Source organism: Callithrix jacchus, chromosome 5 (assembly GCF_049354715.1).
Source record: "Callithrix jacchus isolate 240 chromosome 5, calJac240_pri, whole genome shotgun sequence".
Lineage (NCBI taxonomy): Eukaryota > Metazoa > Chordata > Mammalia > Primates > Cebidae > Callithrix > Callithrix jacchus.
The window spans coordinates 162,726,993-162,746,679 of NC_133506.1; the positions used below are offsets into that span (position 1 = coordinate 162,726,993).

The 19,687-nt window shown below is 39.1% G+C and overlaps 1 protein-coding gene across 22 annotated transcripts in view; it reads right to left on the reverse strand.

The window, feature by feature from the left end:
• ENOX1 (ecto-NOX disulfide-thiol exchanger 1) overlaps nt 1-19,687 on the reverse strand; it is a 626,515-nt gene that overhangs the window by 400,893 nt on the left and 205,935 nt on the right. For 6 of the 22 annotated variants that reach the window (XM_078375360.1, XM_078375354.1, XM_078375352.1 and 3 more), the window contains 2 exons: nt 7,472-7,535; nt 1,415-1,467 (listed from right to left, as the gene is read on the reverse strand). The exons of 8 other annotated variants lie outside the window; for them this stretch is intronic. The gene's annotated coding sequence lies outside the window, so the exon portion shown is untranslated. Of the gene's footprint in view, nt 1-1,414; nt 1,468-7,471; nt 7,536-9,363; nt 19,086-19,687 lie in introns of those variants that run through there. 8 more of the 22 variants (XM_035302575.3, XM_035302565.3, XM_078375363.1 and 5 more) reach the window with 5 other exon arrangements.

The window sequence follows — 19,687 nt, forward strand, 5'->3', positions numbered from 1 at the left end:
TCTTGCAATAATAAGACATTGCTCTATGCGGTAATACTGCTTTATTGAAAAGGATGATTATCTCACAGTCAATGAATTCGGCCACAAATTACAGGTATTTTGATATTTCAGATATAGTTATTTTAACGTAAATCATCAATGCATAGATCAATAAATTTTATACTTATTATACCATATATATTCTACTGTACTAGTATTTCTAAGGAAAATGAACACCCAGGGCAAATAAATGTATTTATTTTATTTCTGAGTTTAGAATACACAAATTGTTATTTTCAGTGGCAAGAGCATATCTATCTTGTGTTATGATGTTATTTTTAAAAATACTTCTATCTGCAGCAATGCGGAAGAAACACTGGTTATTTGGAAAAGAATTAGTTCTGAAAAAAATTGAGCAAAGACTAAAAGCTAAGAACTTTTAGTTATTTGTACTAAATGTTATCTAGTATCATCTGAGAGATAAATAATTATAAGATATTGTCCCCACTCTCAGAAGAGAAGGTATAGATCTTTGAAAGCTTGAATTATATTCTAAATAAGTTTATATGTTCATGCATGTGAAAATGCTTTGTGAATTAAAAACTACCATAAAATGTAAGGGCATACCATTATTATTTTTGGAGTTAGTTTATTATGGCAATTCTTTTAGCTGAAGCCCTGTCAATTATTATTTTTTCAGTGACCAGGTCCAGACCATCAAAATAAGAATGAGCAGAACAATGAGCCCTCCCAGAGGAAGAGGCAGCCAACAGAAAATGTTATTCCATCCAAGAAATCAATTTGTTTATTTATAATTTGAACCAAGTATTTCCATGCCAATTCCTGATTGGTCTCTCTAAGGTCTTTTTTAAAAAAACTCATCATAACAGATGGAGGAAAAAATATGTACAACTAAAACCTGATAGCATAATTAGTGGCCTGGAAGCTTGGGATAAAAACCACGTAACCAAATCCTTAACGGGAAGGTCAATATTAAGACATATTCATTATACTTTGAATAGCTATCAAAATACACATGTTCATGCAAATCAGTACCAAGTGCTTTTTCCCTATGTCAGTATTTGTTTTTTTATCGAATTCACTTGTATCATTATTTTTAAAATGTGATCTTCAGTCCAAAGAGTTCTATCACTCTTCCTTTTATCTAGCCCTCTTATCATAATTTCCAATGTTTAATATGCTTTACAATGGGACAAATCATATCCAGGAAATAAACTGCTTACCAAGAGGCACTTTGTTTAAAAAAAAAGTTAACTGCCTGGAGTAATTAACTTAACTCTCAAAGAGTTCATTTCAACCCTTCTACATGTGGCTTGATAATTAATTAATCTTATATTTATGAAAAGTAGGAGAAAGAGAATCATAAATGTTCATAATTTAGAGGAAAGGAAGTGAGATACAGCGAGATGAGTACCTTGCAGATGAGGGATCAGTGCTTCATCTACATGACTACTTGCTTCCCACAGTCTGCAGGGAAGAGAAACAGAATTCATAAAGCAGATTTGTAAATCCTGATAACCTGAGTCAGGATATGATTATGTAACTTCAAATTCTCTGCATTTAACAAGCTAGAAACCCAGAGCTTGATATTTATTGAATTTCATATATGCCTTTTCCTGGATTCTTGTTTACAATACATTTTATGGCAGGATATTTAGATTTGTGAATTCTAGCCAGACTGCTCCCTAATGAGACGACAACTCGACAACTCGTTTGGGCTTTAAAGCTTTATGACATTTATAGATGTTTACTTCGCATCTCTAAAAAACACAGAAATGCTCCTATACTATAAAAATTCTGATCTGTAAACTTTCAAAGCATAATGCAAAAAATCCCTAGCTGACAAATCTTTATTTGTGACAGAGTAATACTTTTTTCAATTCTTTGACAAGTGGCACTATTATTTATAAACTTGAGTTACATAAGACAGTATATATAACTACAGCAACAGTATTTTGATAAAAGGTGCCAGATAAATGCTTTGCCTAAAAAGGCTAATCCAAAAAACTTTTTCCACTTCTTTTGTATGAAACCTCCTGAGTAGCCAAGAGGCATGAGGCACACTGCCCACAGAGAGTGGCACACACTGAGAACACACAACATCTGACTTAAAATTTCAGCTTTTGCCAAAGAAGACTTGTCTTCAGCAGCCATGTCACGGTGCCCTCGGAAGAAAGAGACTCCTCTGACTTTTTTGTTATTAAGTGTGTGAAAATCATACTTTAACAAAACTAGTGTGGTGGTGATTACCTCCTCCCTGAAACATTTTGCTAGACTGGCCCACTCCACTTGAGCTGCTAGGGCTTAAGCCAGATCACAAGTTGAGAGGAGGGAGGGCAGTGCAAATAAGAAATAACCCAAAACGAGGCATCCCTAGCACAGTTACCATTTCCAGCTTCAGCCATTCTTTTATCTAGAGTGGGTCCTAAAACTCCGGAGGTTTTTTTTTCTGGGTCTGCCAAATTTCAAGTTCCTACACTAATTTGTCGATTTGGGTCTATTAGTATAATTATTATTTTTATCCCCACATTTGAAACTCATTCTATGAGAGTAAACAGAAGAAGGCAAGCAGATTTCATTTCAAAAGCCATTTTTATCTATTACTAATGGCTGCCTTAGGGGTCTGATTTGAGCATAATTCTGATGTTGAGCATGGTGAGAAAGTACAACCTAATGATTTCATGATTTCTACAACCTAATGATTTCTAGCTATAGGTGTGTCCAAGCCCAGGGCTTGCAGCAGGTGTAGGTAATCAAAAACATGTTTGTTGAAACTTTGGTTTTATGAAAAATGGCTGAGGTCTCTTTGGAAAAGAAGCTTTAAAAACAAAGGTAATAGAAAATCAATGGCTGTATGCCCTTAGATATAAATGCAGCCATTCACTCACTTACCTTGCATCTGAAATAACTCAATAGCCCTTCCTTGCCTCTTTCCAAGCTAAACTGATATAAAAATGACCTTTCTACTTTGGATCATGGTTGCTTTTTCTAGCCCTGGTTCCTTATTCTCATTAGGCTCTCTTAGGAAGCATGCCACACAAGCATATAAAAGCCACCTAGAGCAGACGAATAGATAGATAAATTAGAGAGGTGAATGGATGGTAGGTAGGTAGGTAAGTAGAGACTGACAGACAGAACTAGGGCATCTTCATTAATCAATTTGCTGGTTATTATCTGCATTCTGCCCCCTTGCATAAGTATCTCAGACTCTTTGCTGTGGCTCACAGACCTGGGTTCTCTTGAAACCTTGACTTCATTGTAGCCCACAGGTTAAGGTAAAAGAGACTCCCAGTGACACTCTCAGAAGAGGAAAGGTCCCCTGGCTTTACTGCATGGAAAGGCAGATTGAGACAATACCTCATCCTTTATTAAAATCTTTTTCTTAGAACATAAAGGGCAAGTTCCTTAGAGGTTTTAAAAAAATAACTCTTTCTCCATCTGGGTCCCTGCTGTTTTGCTTAGCCTCATACAACCAATTCCCATTCTCTAGAATGAGCCTTTTAAAGCTCCCTCACTACCCCATGATGTTAGGTTTTACATCTTTTCACGTGGTGTATTTGCTTTTTTGTCTGCTTGACAAACTCTGACTTGGTTCATAAATCATCCTACACCACACCCTGGAAAAAGTTAATCATTCCCTTCTCGGGGTTAGCTGTGCACCGTTCCCATGAACATTTCTATAGTTACACGAATCATGTGCTTTGTTAGGTTAAATTAGTATCTGTGAACTGGTTGAGAGCAGGAACTTTGTCTTAATTTTCTGTTTCCTTAGCACTCAGCACAGTGTAGGACACATTGAATATAACTGAAGATATCTTTGAAGTTTTCCACTTGGGAGAAAAAAGGAATAGTGACAATATTATCCAGGAAAGGAGAATGAAAAACAGGAGCAGCCTCATGAGATGCCGTTTGCTTCATTTGGAGATAGTCACATTTCAAAGTCCCAGTTAGATGTACCACAGAAGAAATCAGAGTTGGGAAATCTGGGCTTCGATCTCGGAAAGGGGAGTTGGAGTTGAAAATGGTCATCTGGGAGTCAGCAGCAGAAGCCATAGATGGATAAAGAGAACCTAATGAAAAATTTTAAAAAGTGGCAAGAACCCTGTAGATCACTAAAAATTTGGCCTCAAATTTAGGAGCCAATGAAGAACCTGTGGATAGATGGAGACTAGGAAGAACAACAAGGAAGAACCTCGAGGACCTCAGAGACCGAGGACATGAAAATAAAAAATAAGAAGGGGTGTCAATCATAGTAGTAGCGTCCCATAATGGTTAAGTGGGATGAAAAACAGAGGAGATGAATTCTGCAGTACAAAGAAGGGGGCGTGCAGGGCAAATCAAGGCATCATTGAGAGCAATTTCAGTGGAGGCAAAAGCCCAGGATTGAAGAGACTGCAGTCAGTGGAGTGAATGAGTGCCTTTCATCCAAATTCATTACAGGAACCATGGCTCGAGCAGGAAGACTTCAGTGGCCCTTTGGGCAGGAGTGGAGGGGAAGAGGGATGGAAAGGTGCAGTGAGAAGGAATTAGCAAATGGGCTAAGCAGGGAGGATTCTACTGTTCGCACAGCACCATTTTATATACTGCATATTTTAGGCAAGATGTCCCTAGGCAAACGGTTCCATAATCCCTTTTGTTGATAAATGCCTATTCCCTCATTCCTCATGTTTCTATAAAGGAGAGGGAACATCATCTCTACCAGAAGATACAGGCTCTGGCTTCTCATTCATTTCTTCTCGGGATGAAATAATTTGTCTGACTTTTTAGCTTGGGAGAAGGAATTGAACTTGCAGTTCATCATCTTCCTCCGTTAAATTCCTAACAGGCACAGAACGTCCTATTCTGTTATGCTTTGAGCAGACTGCCAGGGGAGGATAACGGCTGTCTACCAATGCCTGTAACTGAGGCCTCGGTTTACATCAAAGGGAGCTCTATTAAGTCCATGTGGTCCCAGACGTAAGTCATATTCCTCAATGCAGTCACGTTGGTAATAAAGCTCATGGGACACACTCCATTTGTCTCACTTTCACGTTTGCTTCTCAACTAAAAGTGAACTCAAGGGGGGAATTGGTGCTTAATTATCACTGCCTTAAAACCTTACAATTATATGTCAAGGAGATCGTTTAAAAATAGAGAAATATAAGGCCTCCAATTCCTCATCTGTGAGATAAAGGGGCTGAAGTAGATAACCTCTGAGTCCCTCCCAGCAATCTCTACACATTTTGTTGCTATTGTGTGCATAGCAGACAAGGTGGCCCCGGGGTAGGAGGGGAGGTGGCAAGGAGTCAGGCAATCTCTGGCAAAAGGAAGGAGGATTCAAAGCAGGAGCGGGCAGCCACCGGTGCAGTAAGCAGAAAGGTCTCCGGGGCTGAAGACACATTAAGAGATTAGAGGACAACTTACTTATTAAGAGCATTTTCTGAGACAAAAATGAAAGTTGCTATATAAAAACAAAAAGTATAGATATACACACAAATACATTATGATACACAGAGATAAACAAAAGCAAAATACTGAATCAGGCTGGAAAAAAGTTCTCCCCAATTCACCAGCCCTTCTCTGCTTACATAAGTCCCTTCCCTCATTAGATTATAAGATTTTGTACCTTTTGCACCTTAATTTTCCAAGAGAAAAAATGAATAGGCCACAAAGTGCCTAAAAGCAAATGTTAGGAATTGTTTGGCTCAAATATCAAAACATAGACTTTTTTTTTTTTTTTTTTGAGACGGAGTTTCACTCTTGTTACCCAGGCTGGAGTGCAATGGCGCGATCTCGGCTCACCGCAACCTCCGCCTCCTGGGTTCAGGCAATTCTCCTGCCTCAGCCTCCCGAGTAGCTGGGATTACAGGCACGTGCCACCATGCCCAGCTAATTTTTTGTATTTTTAGTAGAGACGGGGTTTCACCATATTGACCAGGATGGTCTCGATCTCTTGACCTCGTGATCCACCCGCCTCGGCCTCCCAAAGTGCTGGGATTACAGGCTTGAGCCACCGCGTCCAGCCCTAAACATAGACTCTTAACTAAGCTGAGGACAGTGGAATATTATTTTGCTCTCTTGTTGGAAGTATTAAGACATTTCCAATTCCAATATTCCATAGACCAAGAGGCTTAAGAGAAGAGGGTTTCCAGGCTCACAGCTCTGAAAACAATGATGACCCAGGGGAGTCATTACACTCATGTCTTCGAGACCAATGGATTTCAGCTGATTCATCAGTGAGTGTCTCTCAGACCAAAGTGGAGAAAGCAATTTTTTTCTTCTATTAAACAGAAATCTTACTCAGTCTTGCACTGAATTCTTTCACAGAAAATGTCTGTTCATCTGCCTTTTGAGACACACAAGGTCTCCGGCAGGTACTCTGCAGAGGTGGAAGGAAGGTGTGCTCTGTGCAGTGCGTCAGTTGCTATGTGGTCCACTGTGGCAACTGTAATTCGCAAGGGCACAGCTGAGCTACCACAGCATTCAGCTGTAATCCTCCTGGAATCAACCCTGCTGTTAGGGGTAATTATCTGATTATCCCAGAGGCCAGTTCTTGCAGCTTTCACATAAAAATCACCTCCTGCATAAGACATGAAATTTAAAATCATCTCCTCATACATATCATTGAGTCACTCCATGACCTCTGGGACATATATAAATTATGCATTCTTTGATTCTCCTTAAATTTTTAGAGGCACATGGGGACAGTGAAGGATCTCATTGGTACTAAAAATATAAGGCATTCCAGAAAGAAACAATAACTTGTGTGATAGTAACTGCTACTAGTGTTCCAAAGGGTCCCTGGTTGGTCGAGGAAATCACATAAAGCATGGAAAACTAACGGCAGGCTTGCATGCTAATGCCTGCTGGTGACAAGGACTCACTGAATGTCACTGCCTCGCATCCTCATGCTCTTCATTTTTCAGTGACTTCTCCTTCACGGGACTGATGCTGATACTTCTCTGAATTGGCACCTGAGTGTCTACAACCAAGAAGGTGCTCAAAAATGTCCATCATTGAACCCACGTGTCCTTATTCCTGCTTCTTCCTCCAATCCCATGCCTTGATATTAAGAGAGTTATCTGTTTGTACCATGGAGATAGTGTCTTATGATCCTCTGCAGCTTGTTCGATTTTATCTCTAGATGTGTCCAAGGCTCACTATCATACATGCATTCATATTAAAGAGAGAGGGTGACATTAGCATGAAGAAAATGCAATGGCTTTCACTGGAAGAATGAAGAACTGTGTATGTTCTCATGTCCTGCCATTCAGATGAGTTCACAGACGTAAGCTGGCGGCACAGCAGTGCAACTATGTTACCCAGACATCCGCGGAGGGCTACGGATGTTTCATTCTATATTCCCCATTCAGTATAAATACGGCTAGCATTCCTTAAAGACTCAAACTCATAATATATTGTTCACTTCCGATGCCTGATAAGTTTAGGACAAACATAAAAACAAACTGGAAAAAAAAAAAACCCATCTTACCAAAGAAGTGAGTTCAGTTGCTTGATCTTTGCAGCTGCTGGTGAAAGTTTGATGATTTCCTAGACTTGTGAAGAAAGTGAGATAAACTTCAGTATCCAGCATTAAAGGCTTCCCGAGGCAAAATACGTTGTGCAATATTAATTTTTCAAGTTAAAAATTGGAGGTATTTGAAAACCACTGCTTCCCTAAACAGGAAGGAAAACCACTATTTGGATGGTAAAATGTGCCAATTCTGTACAAAATGCCTTTAAGCCCTTGACCTAATGAGGTTAGTGACAGGAATATGGATGACTAGAACAGAGAAGGAAACTCAGAAAGAATTTTGTTCATGAACTGCCATATTTCTCCTGTCATTTAACCAATTTTCCCTCTCAAAATTACAACATGGACTGCAAATCTTCAAGGCTAATGCTGCATATGACAGACTAAGTGCTATTTAAAATGTAATAATATATCTGTCAATCTGATAGGAAAAAACAAGAGGCCACTCGAAGGACTTTTCAGGTAGACACGGGTCCTGAAGGGTTATAAAGATGGCAGTCAGGAAAGCAAGCCACCACACAGCTTTTCCCATCTGATTAGTAAAAGTGCAGTATTGTCAGCGAGTTCTACCAATGAAAGAACCCTCTTTCAGCCTGAGCACTCAGTGGTGTATACCCACTCTATTAACTGACCTTCATTGTACATTCATTTCTACTAAAATTAATGTTTTGGGTTAAAATCAATGCTTAGAGACATGAATGGAAATGATTTAATATGTGTGTCACGCATACTGTTTCAAAAGTTTTTAATCTTTCTAATTCGCTACAAACCAAAATTATGAGAGGTGGAAGAACACTCAGAATTCCAAAACTCCCACTGCTGACTACAACACACCACTTGGTTTTCCACCTTAATCCCAGTTAGGGCGTCTGTGCTATTTTAATCTGCCCAGTCAGGGCATCTGTGCCATGCCTGAATGATCAGAAAAGAGAAACCACTGGTCTCCTGCAAACATACTTTATCATAGTAGGGGACTTTCCCTCTAGAGCCGCTGTGTAGATATTTACAAGGATTCACAGCAGAGACACTGGGTGTGTATGACTGAAGTTATTTAAGATTTTCCCACAATGACTGGCATCCACATGGAGAGATACCAAATTGCATGCCTCTTCTTAACCAATTCAGAGGCGGGGAAGGAAAAGCAGCATGCCTGGGGAGACAGCATGACAAGTGAGAGAGCCACATTCTGCTTAGGAGCTTACTGCTTTAAAAGTTCACCTAAGACTGAATCTAAAATTTGTTTTAAGCACCTGTAATAAAAGAACATTTTAGAGTTTGGGAGAAAAGGTACAAGTGTCCAGCATGGAGTGAATCACTTGGCCCTTTAATATTTAACTTCACTGGAAAAGAATCCCCATGGAGACCTCTTAAAAGAATGCAGGGGACTGCACAGAACTTTCTCAATTGATGGTATAATGAGAACCATTAGGGTTTGACTCCATTTGACATCTTAAATCTCTGAGTCCTCCTTGCAAAAGGAAGCATAACGGAACCTTCCCAAGTGAGGGTTGAGTGGAAAGTCTGCCAAAGTGAGACAGTTTTCAGAAAGCAAATTTCAGTGAAGTCTCAGGAAGCTACACCACTACTGCTTTCTCTGTCTCCATGCCCTGCTCCTGACAGATGGGAAATATATCAACTGCACTTAAGTGACACAGAGGATTTCAGTAGATAGTGTTCAGGTCACACCTTCCTGAACAATTGGTTTTATTAAACTGTTCCTAAGAAGAACCTCGGCCTTCCTGTTGACCTTAAAATCTCAAAAGATTACAACACAAGATGCTTTTACATTGTGGTTATTAAGAGCTGCCATTTATTCCAAAGGGTCAAAACAATAGGACGAGGATAGTTACCAAAAGAATAAGACATAGAGTCCTTGGTAATTTAGCAGATTTCTAGCTGTAGCATTCCTTGCCCAGTAAAATGCTTGGCCAGCCCTTTGGTATTTGACTCTAGGTTCTTCTTCTGGAAAGTCAAGCAACACAGGTGGCATGACTGTCATTATGGTGACAAGGGATGAAGATGTTTCTTTGACTGGATTTTGGAGGTCAATGCCTGGGCAGAGGGGAATATAAGAAACCACATCCTAGAACTGTGTTGTAATACATACATTTCTAAAAACTAAAAACAACTAAAATAATGTACACTCCATTAAAATGTACTGGCTTTTGTGGTCTAATGAGAAACTTAATAGAAGACAATGAAACAAAAAATATTCTGTTCAATTAGGAAGAAACATTAAGAATGACAATCAAGGACTCTTTAAAAAAGCAACCAGAATTAACTGTCTAAGAAACGCATATCTAACCCCATCACTCCCCTACTCAGATTGGTACCAAATGCTTAACACAGACTATTGCGACAGGACAGCAGAAGCTATTAAAGGTTTCGAACTGGGAGGGGAGGGAAGCGTGCAATCCGTCTTCCTACTTCTAAGGCTCAATCCACTGGCGGCTATGTTCTGCTTTCTCTGGGAAGGCTTTCCATAGCTGACAAGGAGGTTAGGTTCCCTTAGAGCATCATCTTGTAGGACTGGATTTCTTGACACTTATCAGACTTATAATTACTTTTTCAGTGTCTCTCTCCTCAGATCTGTGATAACCAATATGGTAGACAAAAGCCACACGTGGCTCTTAAGCATTTGAAATGACCCTAGTTCACATTAAGATGTGCTCTAGCGTAAAACACACGCCAGCTGACGAACTTGGTACACACTGCTACAAAAAAAAAAATGTGGCCCTGCAGAAGCCTTGATTTTAGCCCATGAGATACAGTTTAGTCTTCTTAGATTTAGGAACATAAGAGAATCAATTTACATTGTTTTGAGACATTAGTCTATGGTAATTGTAAGAAAAGCAATAGAAAACTAATACATGTGGCTTCCAGAAAGTTTAAATTACATATATAGATCATGTAATATTTCTATGGAACAGCACTAGGTTAGATTATAAACTCCATGAGGGCAGGGACTCGTCTGTTTTGTCAGCTGCTCCATGTTCTGCACCCAGCCTGCTTCCTGACACACATAGTTAGTCCAAAACAGTGTGGATAAATGAAGTAACTTAAAGAAGGTTTTACCCCTTTATACACAGTTCATTTGTGCTATGGCTGGCCTAGAGTTAGAGCCTGAACAACACCATGTTATGCAAGACGAAGCTGTTTTTCAGAAATAAGTTGTAACGGCTGACAATAACGGCTGGCCTTGGCTTCTGTAAATAAAACTGCCCGAATTGCTGGCCTTTGCTTACCGGTAATGACCAGAATAAGCAGCCCAAGCTAATTCCATCCTGGCCCCTGTGACTTGTAATAAGTAACTAAGATCTGTGGATTCCACCACTGCCCAGACGATGTGTAAACTAACGCTTATCTTGACTTCCGTGAACCACATAGGTAACAATCGAAGTGATAGCAAGTCCCCTAGCCCTTGGAATGTCCAGAGACCCGCACCCTCCTCTCTGCCTGGGAGGTGATTTATGGAATCCCCTGGCCCTCAGAATGTCTGAATCCCTTCACCCCCACCCCCGCCCCACACCCTCACCCCGGAGGTGATTTACGGGCATAAAAGGGTCTTGTCACCCTCCTTTCGGGGCCACTGGTTGGAGAGACGTGAGTCCTCCGTGGTCGCCGGCAATAAAAACCCTGCAACTTGGCATACTTTTGTCTTGATGTTAATTTTATACTCGATCCAAATACTTCACACTCGTTATTCCAATAAAAATTATTAAGCATTTACTCTGAACCACACATTATGTAAGGCATTCAAGATACAAGTCTAATAAGTGTTTGCCAGAGAAGGGGGAAGAAGAGAATAAGGAGTAACTGCTTCATGGGTTTGGATGGTCCTTTTAGAATGATAAAAACATTTTCTTCCTTTTTTTTTTTTTTGAGATGGAATCTCTCTCTGTTGCCCAGGCTGGAGTGCAATGGTGCGATATCGGCTCATTGCAACCTCTGCCTCCTGGGTTCAAGTGATTCTCCCGCCTCAGCCTCCTGAGTAGCTGAGATTACAGGCGTGCACCACCACACCCAGCTAATTTTTGCATTTTTAGCAGAGCTGGAGTTTCAGCCAGGGTGGTCTCAAACTCCTGACCTCAGGCGATCCACCCGCCTTGGCTTCCCAAAGTGCTAGGATTACAGGCATGAGCCATAGCGCCCAGCTTCAGTATTTTTCAAATTAGATAGCGGGCCATGTGTCTAAAGAGGGCTCAGTCTCCATTTCCAAGATGCTACCCTATGGCTGTATCCCCCTAAGGGGAGGAACACTGTGCCCTCAAGTGGCAGAAAAGACAAATTCCCTCCATTGAGCCATTTTACAATAGCACTAACCGGTTCATGAGACTGAAGCCCTCACAACCGCAAATCCTCACAAACAGCCCCACCTCCCAACACTACTGCTCTGGGGACTCAGTTTCCAACACATTAATTCTGGGGAGGCCTCCAGACCATAACATTAACCACGCAAACTGCAGGAGGAGGAGTGTTCCAGACAGAAAGCTCGTTTATAGCATCTCTAGATGGCTCTTCAAACTCTTGGCCTTCTCTATTAACTGACAACTTTCTGCTTCCTTGCTGCCATCCCAATTGACAGTTCTTAGAGAGTAAAGCCTGAATCCTTGAAGTCATAGCCACCATAATTACCCACAGTCACAGAGCCCACGGAACAAAAAGCTGTTCAAAATGGGATACTATAAAAAAAAGAAGAGTAGGATCCAGAGACTTGATCAGCTCTATGGCAATACAATAAAATGCATATGTAATTAGAGAGAAGAAAGGAAGACAAAAACTAGGTTTGCTTAGACTGCAGCTGACAACACAGGACAGCCATTTGAAATGATCTCAATTCTAATACAGGTAAGATGTAGAGCCATAAATACAATCTGGGAAGAAAACCAAGAGGGCGTCAAAATCCAAGGAGGGTGGATAGGGCCGCTTGGCTTCTCTCGTGGTTGAGAAGAGGGAATATCAATGAAATTTATTTCAACTAAGACTTGATGCAAACAACCGCACACTAAAAAAGAAGTGCTAATTTTTAAAAAGCATCTATTTGTGCTCTAGAATGATTTTGTTTACAAGTTTTTTTGACACATTTGAAAACTTTAATCTCTAATTCTTAATAATAAAATGCTATTAATTCATACTTAAAATACTTTAATAACAAAATATATCTAATCCCTAATAATAATGAAATTTATCCTCAGTTTATGTGTTATCGTTTCAGAAAGGCCTTCCCATCATAAGTAACATCACTCAAGAGATACAACCGAATCCCCTTTATTTCCTTCAGATTGTTATCTGACACTTTCTGTTCACAGTGTGTCCACGTTTCTGCTTACATTCGCCTCTTCTCTCTCGAATGTAAGCTGCTAGAGCATAGCTGGTAGGGTCCTATCCACGGCTTTGTCCGCAACCATCCTTAGTAAAGTGCCAACCCTTAGTAGGTTCTTTTGTAGAATGAATGAACGAATGAAAAATCAAAATATTATTGCTTGACTTAATTCCACCTTTGATCTCTTCACCCAATGATATATAAAACTTTATAAATGGAAAATTTGTTAATTTTATTTTTAATCTAGAAGCCTTACTAGATTTAATAGGTATTATAGAGTTAATTAAGCACATGGGACCAGAAATAATATTCCTAGATAGGAATTCTAGTTCCTTCATTTTTTTTTCCATTTTCCTTGTGTGGCGTTGGGTAAGCTACTTAACCTTCTTATGAGTTAGTCTCATCATTAAAATCAAGTTATTAATATTAGCTATGTCATAGAGTTACCTGAAGACTCAAAGTGTAGAGAACAGTATCTGGGACCTACTAAGTACACATTAAATGTAAATTCCATAATAGGTTGAAGTCATAAATGAGGAAGAATGGTGGCTTAACAAAATGTAGGATTTTCTATCCTCACAAAGAAACAGATGGTTTTAGAGTAAGTTATCTCTACCCAGAGGTGTTCAAACAGAGATAATCATCCGCTTGATGGAGATATTAGAAAGAAGATTTATGTATCTGAAATCCAATTACATCGGATAACTTTTAACAGCTTCCTTTCTACTCTTGCAACGCTAAGCTCCTATTGTAAACTGAAGCTGAGAAGTACACAGTACAATTCCCAGATGCAAAGACAAAGAGCATTTCAGTCTCCAATATCCAGCAGATGCATTTCTACTATTTTCACAAGGGATTCGGTGTCTTCTCTGTACTTGGAGAAATTCCTGTTTATCTTTCACTGTCGGTGTCTATATTCTTGATCTCCCCATGAGACCACAAAGAATCGGGGGCGGGTGGGGGAAACATGGGAAACGCAACACAACCATTCTTGGAAACTAGAACACTGAGAATTCTGCTTGATTAGAAGGCTCCTGGTAAAGAAAATTGAGGGTAAACCTGAAGAGGAGAAATTGTAAGGACTTAGACATCTTCAAATAAGTCAAAAAACAAAACACAACAAAAACGCCACAATTCTTATTCAGAAAGGAAGAATTTAAATTTATCCAAATTCAAAGCAGCCCATATTCTACTGTAAGTAGAGGGATAGGAACTGGGAACCAGCTGACATCTCCCAAAGTGGTCCTAGAGTAGGAAAGAGTTCGAAGTGTTCTTCCAAATGCCCACCAATGAAGCCAGCAAGGAGGGCAGGGGTAGGGTGATAAGGGCTGTGAAAAGGGCTGTACCCACACGCAAGCAGATAGTAAGCATGCCTTTTTAAAAAGAAGAGAGACCTGGAAAATCTAAAACCAGGTGAAGACTTGAGAATGAGAATGAGTCAGTGGGCTTCTAAATGTACTTCATCAGAACATTAGCTGGGATATTTACGTCCTTGAGCTCTACAAAAGATTCCAAATCACCTGCTACACCAGAAAAGACCAATTCAATGACACTCTACATTAACATTTATGTTAACTGGATTTTATCATATTCGAACTGTCTAACAATTACCAATTTATGTGTGCAGTTAGTTGACCCTTAGCCATTTAGGTTTTGTGGTAAACATTAGTGGACACTTTTGTCAACAATAAGTAATGTTATGTAGCATTCCCAGACATAGTATGACTTAATTCTCACCAGTGGTAAATTTGGAGCAGCTTCTCAGTGAGGTATTTTCAAGTGCTGACCAGAATAGCTACACTAAGAATGGTTCTTATATGCTCAGGTGAATACCTAAAAATACACACACATTCTTCTTTCTACAGCAGTGAAAGTCATTTTCACCTACCCTACAAAAGACTTTGATGTCAGTGTGTGTTAGCCTCAGTTAAGCTCTTGCAAATCCTACATATACATTTGGGGAAGTTCTTTCAGATTCTGATGAGCTAGCCAAAACCTGCTTCAAAATTGTTACAGTCCTTCCTCACTGTTTGCACACAATTTTTGCTAAGCTCATTTTGAGTTCAAAGAACTTCAAAGTTTATTTTTATAGGTATGGTTCCACCCTCTCTTAATAGAATTCTTATTTTTTGTACTGTATGTACAGAAATTTGCTGAAGTTTATTTTAGAAACTTGAGAAGTTTTAAATGTACACACATATTACTTAGTAAGTCATATTTACATCCAAGAACTTGTCAATTTAATATAGCTTGTCCTTTAGGAGATTAATTGCAGCAGGTGGTAATAAAAGTTAGGACCTTGTGTTGAAATATGATAGGTGAATTTATTTTAAGGCTATTGGAAGAGCTAGTTTATTTGATATACATTGTAGTCTCTTATACCTGAACATAGAGCAAAATGGGGAGAGACTCAGGTATCTGACCTAAATAACTGTAGCACTACCTGATTCTTAATGGACTCCTCTGGCATCAATATTTCATCAGTTTTGTTCCATCCCCAGGGAGGAAAAGTCCATTTCTTACATGTACAATTAAAAATAATTTTCTAAGAATCTTAACTTCTGGCACAAGACATATATTATAGAATTATCATACAAGTGAGACAAAAACGTTTTTAAAACATTTCCAAACGTCAGTGGTTATCAATTACAAGTGATACTTTCCCTAGTCTCCTAGTGGGCATTTTTGATGGTCAGAATAACCTGGAAGACTCTGCTGACCTTCACTGTGCAGAGGAGCCAGGGATGCAAAACCTCCTGCAATGTACATGGCAGCCGTGCACAACAAAAGACTGTGCCACCCAAAATGCCAGGGACACCAGAGAAAAGCAGAGAAACCAACTAGCAGCAGGAAATTATTTACCTCTTTCCGTCTGTGGTCAATAAAGTGGATAAAAAATAAGGAATTATCCAGAATATTCAAATAACCAAATTAAAAGGGTAGATCCTATATAGTAAGATCTAATGCATGTATATGTCATATCTGCACCTGGAAACAGAACACACCTTCTTTTCCAGTATCCACTAAACAGGCACAAAATTTGACAATCTACTATGCCACAAATAAAACATCAATAAATTCCCCAAAATAGAAAAGCATAGAAAACACTCTTGCACCATGATACAATAAAACTATCAATATTTAACAAAACTAGAATAAAAAAGTTTTACCTTCTGAAAATTTTAAACTTCCCTCATAATTTTGAGGTCATGAAAGGAAAATAAATAATCATATGCAGAAAATAACTATTTAAAAAAAATACACAGGATAGCAAAAGTCATGCTTAAAGGAAAATCCATAGATTGAAATAGTTTATTAATAAACATGAAATAATAAAAACTAAATTAAACATTCCACTTAGGGAGTTAAAGGAAACAAAACTATAGAAAGGAGAAAAAGTAATTAATATATAGAAAAATAAATTAATTGAAAGAAAGGGTATTATTTATTTTCAATAAATAAATTGAAAAGCTAGTAGTTTCAATTTCAACTAACCTGGTTAGTTCACCAAATCGAAGGGGATAAGGAAGGAGGCCAATACAATTACACAAAATAAAATTAAGAGGCAGATAAACAGCACAGAAGACATTTTATTTATTTTTCTTTTTGGACACAGGGTCTTACTCTGTCCCCCAGACTGGAGTGCACTGGCACCATCATGGCTCACTGCACACTCAACCTCCAGGCTCATGGGATGCTCCCACCTCAGCCTCCTAAGCAGTTGGGACTATAGGTGTAATTTTAAAATTTTCTCTGAAGAGACAGGGTCTTGCTATGCTGCCTAGGCTAAAGATATTTTTTTTAATTATAATTGATTCCTTTGCTCAACCCTGTGCAAATAATTTCAAAACATGGATGAAGGAGATGATTTTCTTTCTTTCTTTCTTTCTTTTTTTTGTGAGACGTAGTTTTGCTCGTTACCCAGGCTGGAGTGCAATGGTGCGATCTCATCTCACTGCAACCTCTGCCTCCTGGGTTCAAGAAATTCTCCTGCCTCAGCCTCCCGAGTAGCTGGGATTACAGGTGTGCACCACCATGCCCAGCTAATTTTTGTATTTTTAGTAGAGATGGGGTTTCACCATGTTGACCAGGATGGTCTCCATCTCTTGACTTCGTGATCCACCCACCTCGGCCTCCCAAAGTGCTGGGATTATAGGCATGACCCACCGCGCCCGCCTGAAGAAGATAATTTTCTAGAAAATATCATATGTCAACCTGCCTCCAGAAGAGAGAGAAAATATATTACACTAATTATCACACAAAGAAGACTGTTAGAGTTATCCCCCAAACTGGACACACGTGCACACACACACACACACACACACACACACACACACCCTAGATGGTTTCATAGCATAACTTGCCAACCCTTTAAAATAAGAAAACATTCCAATGCCATTTAAACTCCTTCAAAGCATAAAGGAAAAACACAAAAAGACTAGGACAGATTCCAAGTTCTTTTTACAAGGAAAGAGTAACATTGATACCAAAATTTGACAGATTGCACCAAAAAGAAAATTATGGAACAAACTCATCCAAGAATAGCAATGCTAAAATTCTGAATTAAATATTGACAAACAGAATCCAACAGCAATTAAAATAATACACCATGACTGACTGAAGTTTAGTTTATTCAGGAATGCAAAATAATTTTTTTAAAAGACCAAAACTTAACACCAAATTACTCATTATGGCATTCAAAGCCTTTTATAGATGACATAGTTTTCTCTTCCACATTAATCCCACTATTTCAATGACAGTCAAACAATATTACTCACTTTTTCTCATACTTATGCTATTTCCTATCTCTTAACCTCCGCTAATTTTGTATCTATGTTTGGAATGCCATCTGTCTAAACTTCCTCCCAGTTCTAAATATCCTATCTAGCCATAAAAAAACAATTTAAATATTAACTCAAAAAAGCTTCCTTGATTCTCCCCACAGATGCCTATCTTCTGCTAAACAACCAAAATGCTATCTTCCTTATGGCACTCATTATATTTAAAAAAATATATCAGATCTCCTCTAGTCATCAAGTCAACACTTGTTATTTTTAGCCCTGCGCTACAGGTATTTGTGTAAAGGCTCTACATCTCCTATTAGACATGAACTTTTTTTTAGGGTAAGGGCCATGTCATATTTACCTTTATATTCTAATCACTCCAAGCACAAATCCTTCCATATGTAAGCATTTCGGTGCAAGAGCACACCAAAACCCAGATTGTAAAAGCAAACTGAAGACTTGAGAAGAATAGTTTCCCTTAAAATGCAACAGCATGTGCATAGAATGAAGAGTTAGAATCCGAAAACCAGCGGGCACTAGCCAGGCCAGCCCTTCTGTCTTCCCATAGGCAGAATCACAGCAGCCTGAACTGCACTCAAGCCCCAGACCGAGAAACTCTACCTTCAGCGAGCAAGTAAACTGACAGTAACAGCTACTGCAGGAGGCAGAAGCAGCTACAACTGTCCATCCCAGGCGCGGAGGGAGCAGCAAGTAAAGAAGTCAGGACGGAACTGTTGGTTTCATTAGGTTTTTGGTTCGGAAGCAGTTATTTCACATCTGCCCCCACTTCACTATACACGCTCTTCCGCTTCATGTTTCCATTTTTCCATAATGCCAAAATATTGACCTGTGTTCTGAAATTTCAGGGAAGATGTATAAGCTAGTGAGAGAGTCAAAACGTTGAGTTTCAAAATGTCTGTATAATTTGTTATGCATGGCAGGGTCAACAGTCCTATCAGAAACGCACCCGAAGGTTTCCTAGGAACAGAATATTAAACAAAGCAGAGACTATCAAATCTAACATGATAAACTGACATTAGCTTAGAACAGTGCGAAAATGTCAGATTCCAACCATTGTTGATACACTTCTGGAGTACTGGACTTTCAATATAAAGCTGTTATTCTGGGAGCAATTTTAAAAGTAATGAAATACAGTGACATGACAAATCTCTGGCTCATTCTGAATACAAGAGTTCCTGCTTATTTTGAGACCATGTGAACCAAAGAAGTTGACATCGCCAGCACTTTACCTATAGGCTAATCTACTAGTGACTTTTCATTTCCTGCTCTCTCTGTTGATCCATCTCTCCACAGCTTTAAGACCAGCCTGACTATAATCAGTCTTAATGTCATCGAAATTTCTATCTGCAGGCAAGAAGGAGATCCCTAGCGGTTCCAGTTTCTTACCCAGACCACAAGCCCAAACTGGGACCGCTCTCTCCATCCCAACTGTGGTAGGCGGAATAAAGGCCTCCCAAAGATGCGAAAGTTCTAATTCCCAGAATCTTCGAATATGCTATCTCATAAGGCAAAAAGAATTTTGCAGATGTGATTAGGTTATGGATCTTGAGATGGGGAGATTATCCTGTGGACTCTATGTAATCACAAGGGTCCTATAAAGAGGGAGGCAGAAAAATCAGTGTAGAGTAATTTAATGTGAGAAAGACTTGACTGGCAATCCCAAGTTTTGAAGATGGAAGGGGGCCATGAAACTAAGAATGTGAACAGCCTCTAGGAGCTAGAAGAGGAAAGGAAAGATTCTTCCCTAGAAGATTCAGCCCATTGAAATCCATTTCAGACTTTTGACTTCTGGAATTATAAGATAACATATTTATATTGTATTAAGGCACTAAATTGGTGGCAATTTGTTAGAGCAGTAACAGGAAATTTATAGATAAACAATTCCATTCCTGGTCTATAGCACCACCTCCAAGCATCCTTATTAATTGATTGCTCTCAATTACCACCCTGTCACTTGACTTGCCAAGACCTATTGATTTTTCCCCCTGAATTATTTTTTGTTTTATTTTTAATGAACTAATAATAGTTGTTTATATTTATGGGGTA